This window comes from Coloeus monedula (assembly GCF_965178545.1).
Source record: "Coloeus monedula genome assembly, chromosome: 6".
Lineage (NCBI taxonomy): Eukaryota > Metazoa > Chordata > Aves > Passeriformes > Corvidae > Coloeus > Coloeus monedula.
The window spans coordinates 57,984,490-57,992,169 of record NC_138786.1 but is presented as its reverse complement, the minus strand read 5'-3'; positions in this window follow the sequence as shown (position 1 = coordinate 57,992,169).

Sequence of the window (7,680 nt, the reverse complement as noted above, 5' to 3'; positions counted from 1 at the left end):
AATTAAAATGTAAGAAAGCTCTGCATTAAGTCTTCTATAAAAGAATAAAGGAACCCGTAAACCAACAAACAAAAATGTCTCGTTAAAACAGGCTACATACCAAATGCACTTAAATAATCAATGTACAAATTTACTACCTTTAAGAGAAAAAAAGCTTTTTAGAATATCCTTAAATATAAAGGCTAAAACACACACAGAGTTCAGACTCCCTTAAAAAATAATAATAATTTTAAGAAGAAAACTATTTGAGGCCTGCCTGCAACAAAGATGAAGGTGACAACTTGGATCTTAATAGGAGTTACAACCAGGGTAAAACTGCTCTATATCAGAGGCAAAATTATCCCAAGACCCACAGCTATGGAGGAGAAATCAATTCCCATTATAACTCACCATCTTCTGCTGTAACTGCACTACAGTCTTCAGCCTTGCACTTCAGGGTGCTTCCCTTTTCCATCACAAACATGTCAGAGCAGGTATTTTGAAAACACACATACACACACACATGCATATCCCCTATACCTTCCAAATCCAGAACTCCACTGCACGTCCCTCCACACAGAGGAGGAAGACAGGTAGTGGATGTCAGCAAGCAGTGCAACTTCATCTCTGAGAGGTCCCTGGATACGGCACCTCTGAACAGAGCCATTAGAAAAGTAGAAGTCATAAAATGCAGATATTTCCAAAGCTGACAACACAACTTGAGTGATTTCATAAGGTCCAGAAGTTTTTTAATTCCCTGCCACTCTCCATCTCCATCCCAACTACTCCCTGTCCTTTCTCCCATCTGACTCACTATCAAAAAAAGACCTTGAACTGCCCACGGTAAATACTCTTTGACAGATTTAGGGATTTAAGAGAGAAAAGAATTCTGAAAAGAAAAAAAAAGCCCGCCAAAATTATCCTCTTAAGACAGATCTCTGTCCTAGAAGCATTCTTTTACTGTGGCATTTAAAAACATTTTTTCTTTGTTCTTCACTAAGAGTTTCATCTGCAGTTCATTCCAGCTCTGAAGACAGACCTAGTTTGCAATTCAAAACAATTCTGTATCCAAAATAGCAAGTTCCAGCCCCATGAACTGATATTACAATGTACTTTTACATATTGTAATAAGATCTTAACATGAAAACCCACAGGATACCTAAACATTCACCCACAGCTTTGCCATTCCACAAGTGGCCAAGGTATAGATGCTAAATGTTCTTACCTTTTTTTGCCTCACATGACCATAAAGCAAGATGATGAAGATTGAAGCACAGTTTTGTTGAAGTACCAGCAACCTCCCTGTCCCCAAAGTTCTCAGCCAGATGGCATTTCTAGTATGCCACCTTGGGGCATTGATATGTTTTTCTCCTCTAGGGTGAGGACTGAGAGGAGAAGCATTAACCAAAAAGGTAAGAAATAGTCTTTTTTACTAAAATGGATAGTTGAGAGTCCATCCTTCCTCCTCACTCTGCATCCTGGCAATGAAACTGAAGATAATATGTAGAAATAACCAGAAACTCATTTAAATCAGCTCCGGCACTTTAGACCCAGCTGCTGTTTTTTCCTTTGTGGGAAACAGGAAAATGAGATATCTCAGCAGCTGTTTGTGTCCAGCAGTTCTTGGACTGGAACTCCAGAGCAGTCAAAGCAGGGGATTCTGACCTCACTCCTCACACAACCTACACACTTCATCTGCCCCCACCAGATGCTTCACAGCCCCCTCTAGGAAAAAACAGGCATTGTGCAAACTTCACTGCAAAAAGAACACTGACAAACCCAAAGGCACTTTCACTCCCAGATTATGGGGTGGGTAATTTTTAGAAGCAAATGATGGAACAAAAAAAATTATCTTACGAGTATTTTCAGGGGTTACTACGAGTGGGCCCAGTGAGCACACTGGATTCAACACACATTTAAAGATTCAGTGTAAGCAAAGCTGTATTCCCCTTGCAATCTCAGAGGCTGCAGGTATTCAGGGTGAGCATGGACACTCTGCCAGAGGGTCTGGAATGTCCAACAAAAGCTGTCTGTGCTCACTTTGTCCCTCTGCCTCCTCTGGAAGGGTGCACAGTGGAGGGGAACCCCAAATCCTTCGGAGAGAAGGACCTGAGCAGCATTACAGCAACATCGCTGTTACAGTCAGCTAGAGACATTCTGCTGTGGCAGCTTTTGCAGCAGGAAACTCGTTGTGTAGTTTCCCTCAGCAAATAAATGCCTGTACACTGTAGAAACAGAGAGAGAACACAGAGCTGCTACTACAAAATTTTATGAACAGAAATCAGCTGAGATTTGAGTAATGTTTTTCTGCGGAGGGAATCCACTGATGTGTGTGTGCAGGGTAACTGCCTGTTTAGCAGGAGGAGATATGGTCTCTAAAGGGCAACACACAGTATTTAGAAGCATACACAGAAGTTACCAGGAGCAAGAGTGAAGCTTGTTTTAGGGGTAGGAGTTCACACAAGCATAAGAAGTCAGTACAGCCTTCCTGAAAAACACACTGCTCATAACTTATTTACAAGAAAAGGAGACCCTGGGGTCTAGCAAGTTAAAGAAAACTGTACTCATGGTCTTCAGCAGGCTGTAATGTAGTGAAAAAAATAACAGCATTGACTTGAGATAATTAACTTGGGTGGCAGAAATAGTTCAGCCACAGTAGACTATGGATCTACATGAGATCACATTGACCACGTTTCTTTACACCCAGAGAATTTAAAATGGGAAGCCCAGAGCCTCACAAATAAAGTGAAACTGCTGACATTATCCACTGTTGCTCAGAAGGTCCTAAAAATTGGCTGCTGGACTCTGAAGTTGTGTATCTTAAAGAAGGACTGAAGATTGAGGGAAACAAACCTCAGGATCTGAGCTTGCGAGAAAACGGACTCCACAAACAAAGAAGGAAGCACGACCACATTTAATACAAGGATTACAATAAGTAGTGCAATAGGCTAATAAATTTGTTCCATCCTGGTATAATGTCCTCATATTTTAAAGACTACTCATTAAACAGAAATGAACTACTTCCTAAAGTGAACTCCTGTCCCAACACTTCCTCTGAAGAAAGGTTTTAAAAGCAAGATTCAATGATAAAATACATTTTTAGACGCAGTCTATCAGCCCTGCACTAGATTTGTACCAGACACAGAAACAAAACAGGTGTCTATTATTTTTTTACTCTGGTTTCCTGGGAGTCTGCAAATGTTTCAATCCACTGAAGTCCGTTTAGCTTAGCAAGATATTCAACAACTGAAATGCCATTACTAAGTAAACAACAGCCATTCTGGCCAGTTCCTTGAATAACACTTACCATTCACAAATCTAAGACATTACGGGCAGGATTCACTTCTGACATAAACAGCTTCATTTGTTCCAGTACTCAGAGGATGACTCCACTATCCATGAGGATGTAGGGAAAAAAGGAATGTTATCAATGTTCTCCACAAAAAAAAAAAAAAAAAAAAAAAAATCAGGTTTCTTGTCTTTGAATAATTCTACAACAACTGAATGTATCTTGAGAGCCACCATGCAAGACACGCCAGATGAGACACAAGAACTGGTTTAGATGTCATAGTCAAACAGACACATGGGTAAATAATTAAGCCATCTGACGTATTTCAACAAACTCAAAAGCCACTTACTGCACATTACCTATACCAAGTACCTCTTTAAAAGGCTTGTGTGAAAAAAGCTAGTTTGATTTTTGTTTGGGTTTTTTTTTGTTTGTTTGTTTTAGTTTTGGAAAGTGGCAAAATAGGTAGAGAGGGCAGGGTGCCCGCTTGGGAACATAATACAATAGCTTTTCCTAGAAAAGTACAATACTTCAAAAAGCAAGGGAGTGATGGATGTTCTCAGGCACACTTCCATCAACATGCACCACAACATGCTTAGAATTTTATATATATTTTTAGTAAAGATCTTTTGCGATAGAGAATCAAGATGACCATTTTCTGTGCTAGGCTTAAACTACAGTGCAATCATTCTGCCTTTGGGTTTAATAGAGGTGATTCAGCAAGCATGCATTCCACCACCCCACAGCCAAAGATCCTCAGTCATCTTGCAGAGCATGCTATTAATATTCTGTTAAGTTACATTTTACACAACTCACTGCAATAATAAACTGAATCATCTTCTAGAAACATGATTATTAAAGGAAAGTCATTCCTGATGCATAAGGGGATACTTGTGCTTCAGGTTTTGTGAAAAACTTATTACTCATTAAACACAGCAGTGCCAGATATTGCCAACAGAAGGCAGACAAGTAAACAAGTTTATTATTGCCTGAGAAGGACTGGCTGCAACAAGTAGGGCAGAGAAAGGGAAGCAAAATGCAAACACAGCTATCTGTCCAGACTTCAGATATTGTACTCATTCCTCCAAAATTAATAAGCTGTCCTCAATGACATCAAGACCTTCTCTGAAGAAAACATTGCAGCTCTAAAGCACGCAGGAAAGAACACTTTGAAACAAGCAAAACGAGCACTCTTTAGCCTATGCTAGCCTTTGAGTTACTCAGGACACTGACAACTCCTAGATTATTCTAAACATTTCTAAATACATTTCAGGGCTGAATGAATATGACATGGGGGCTGCAAAAGAACTGGATTTGTTCCACTAGAGGAATTCATGACTTCAATCTTCTACCCCCTGAAGTGGAGTTCCAAAGACAAGAAATCCAGACTCTTTTTACAGAAAGCGCACAAGTCACGACAAGAGATCACAGTCACAAGCCAGTGCAAAGGAAATTCCAGTAGAACATAGGAAAAATTCTCCACAGTGAGAATTAAGTACAGGAATAGGATACCCAGAAAGGCTGGGTCTCTCTATCTTTGGAGAGACTAAATAAAGACTCACTTTGAGCAGTGTGCTGGATTAGTTGCTCTCTATATTTCCCTTCCCACCTTCCCATTACTGGAGGCATTCACAGCAGAGGAAATTCCATTTTACCTGTGCTGGAAAGAGTGAGGCATATAAAAGGATCATGGACACTGGCCAATTTGTCACCTTTGTTCAAGAGGGTGAGAGCTGTGGGTCCTGCCCAAAGACAACCAACATTCAACACTTTGTGATGCACAAAACCAGCTGCCTTGCATACACTACAATGGGATTAGTTCAACAGAAGGTATCCATAAAATTGGAAAATATTTCCAGATCTCAGTTCAAACTAGAGTTAAGGTTGACTTTACTAGTTTTTAGCCTTTGAATTTGTAGACCATTAAAATGTTACCAGACATGACAGCAGATTTAAGCTTTCTATGATTTGCATCTCTAAAGTATGTTTCATAGACTTAGGGTTTCAGACACCAGAAATGAAAAGCCATTGTCCTGCTCAAGAATAAAAATGCAAACTGAGACACTTCAGCTCCTTTACTCTCCATGTAATTATTTCAAAGCACAGTGTGGACTTTTTGATCAAAATGAATATTTACATTTCAGCATGAAAATTTTAGTGTGTTCCATTAGAAAAGAAACATCTATTAAAACTATTACACAAGCAACAATTACAAGGATCTATCTGAGGATTTTGTAATCATGCTTCAATCCGCAGCAGTATTGTGGCAGAAGACAGTACACAGAATTGCACCCTAGTCTGGTGGGAATCCCATTATTAAAAAAAACCATCTCCCTCTGATGCAAGAAAGGGCAGGGAAGAACAGCACAGGATTTACATTTTCATGGAGCTGGGATGTGCATCTGTATCCAGCATCCCTGAAGCACACTTGGGTCTCTGAGCACATACCAATTAATGAAGCTAATTCTAAAAAAATTATTCTTGTTTTGATTGCCAGACCATAGCTCTGTCCCAACAGCATGGAATACACCAGTGCCTTGGATCCTGGAGGAATTAATTCCTTCAATACTATTTCTCTCAATGACAGTGTCCTAGAACAAATGTACATGTGCCTTCTTCCACCCCATTCCTTTCTGGTCATTTGCAAAGTGTGTCTTCATAGAGTCATAACTGAATCTATGAATGGTTTGGGTTGGAAGGGACCTTAAAGATCACCTCGTTCCAACCCTCCCCCTTGCCATGAACACATTCCATGAGACCAGGCAGCTCAGAACTCAATCCAACCTGGCTTTGAACACTCCCAGCTATGGGGCATCCACAGCTTCTCTGGGCACCCTGGCTCACCACCCTCACAGTAAAGAATTTCTTCCTAATATCCAATCTAAACCTGCTCTCTTTCAGTTTGAAGGCATTCCCCTTTATCCTGTCACTACACATCCTCATAACAAGCCCCTCTCCAGCTCTCTTGGAGCTCCTTTAGGTACTGGAGCTTTCTCTTCTCCAGGCTAAACAGCCCCAACTCTCTCAGCCTGTGTTGATATGAGATGTGCTCCAGCCCTCTGATGAATTTCATGGCCTGCTCTGGACTCACTGAATCTTATGTTCTTCATCCTTCTTATGTTGAGGGTCCCAGAGATGGATGCAGCACTCCAGGTGGGCTTTCACAAGGGCAGAGAAGAGACTGCACCACAGGGCTTGGTGCTGTCAGCAAACTTGCTGATCCCACGGCCCATGTCACCAACAAAGGTGTTAGATAATTCTAGTCTTCTGAGAAGCAGAGTGCCACACTCAATCCTCTGCCCTCAACAAGGGAAAAAACATATGGATAAAATACCTCATTTTGCCCAGTAGAACTTTTACACAGCTTGGAGGGTTACTGAAAAAACTGTCTCTTGTTATTGGCAGGGTATAGACATGAGCTGGCACAGGAGCTGAGATTTTTTGACTCAAGTCAAGTTCCTTCTCTTTACTCTTACAACAAATCCACATCTCTTGTATTATAAATATATCGGGGACTGAAAATTCCACCTCATTTATTCCCTTTTCCACAGCAGTTTCCCCACTCAGGTCTGTGAGGATATACAGCAGCATGCAGAGAGCAGAGCCTGCAGCAATGCACTCATGCCAGACAGAAATTTGAGAGGAAAGGGACTGTGGCTAAAAAAGTCGGTATGTGAAGTAAAACAAGTAAATCAGGCAATAGGGATAGAACAGGAATTGAAAATTCCTACACTCTCAGGGGAGATACTGTCTTGTTTTCTGATGAAAGCAGAGAGACTTTGCCTGGCAGCAGCTGTCCCTCACTAGGCATAAAGACGTGTGATAAGATTAAAAGTCCTTTGGCCAATGGACAAAAGAGTAAAGTCATTACTGCCCCTAAAACCTGCCCCCTGGCAGTCTATAGCCAACAAGTCTGATGTTGGGTAGACAAGTGGGACACACCCCCAAATGATGTGAACTCATTTATTTCTGCAGTTCACGCTCTACCACCTTGGCAGATCTGACTTGCCATAGCTCCAAAAGGCAGGGTGGGAGTTTCTGTTTGGCACATACGTCAGGAAATGCAGGATTCATTGCCCCTGGCTAAGCAGACATGAGGCATTTACTTTCCCTTGAGCATGCCATGCCTCAGGCTCCTTAAATGACCTCTTGTTTTGCGAGGCTGAGAAGCAGTGCTGATAACCAGAGCTGTCGTTAGCAAAAGAAAACCTTCCTTGCAGAAATGTTGTCAGGGAACAATTTTTTCAGATCTCAGTGACCTAAAAAGTGAAGAAAAATCAGTGGACTTTTTCCTGTCAGACCGATTTGCAGTATGCCTTATTCCACTTTCTCCTCCCCCAAATAAAATGGTGTTATTTACTGTGGGTTTTTTCCAGACAGCCTCTTTACTATGCAAATGATTCATGCTATAG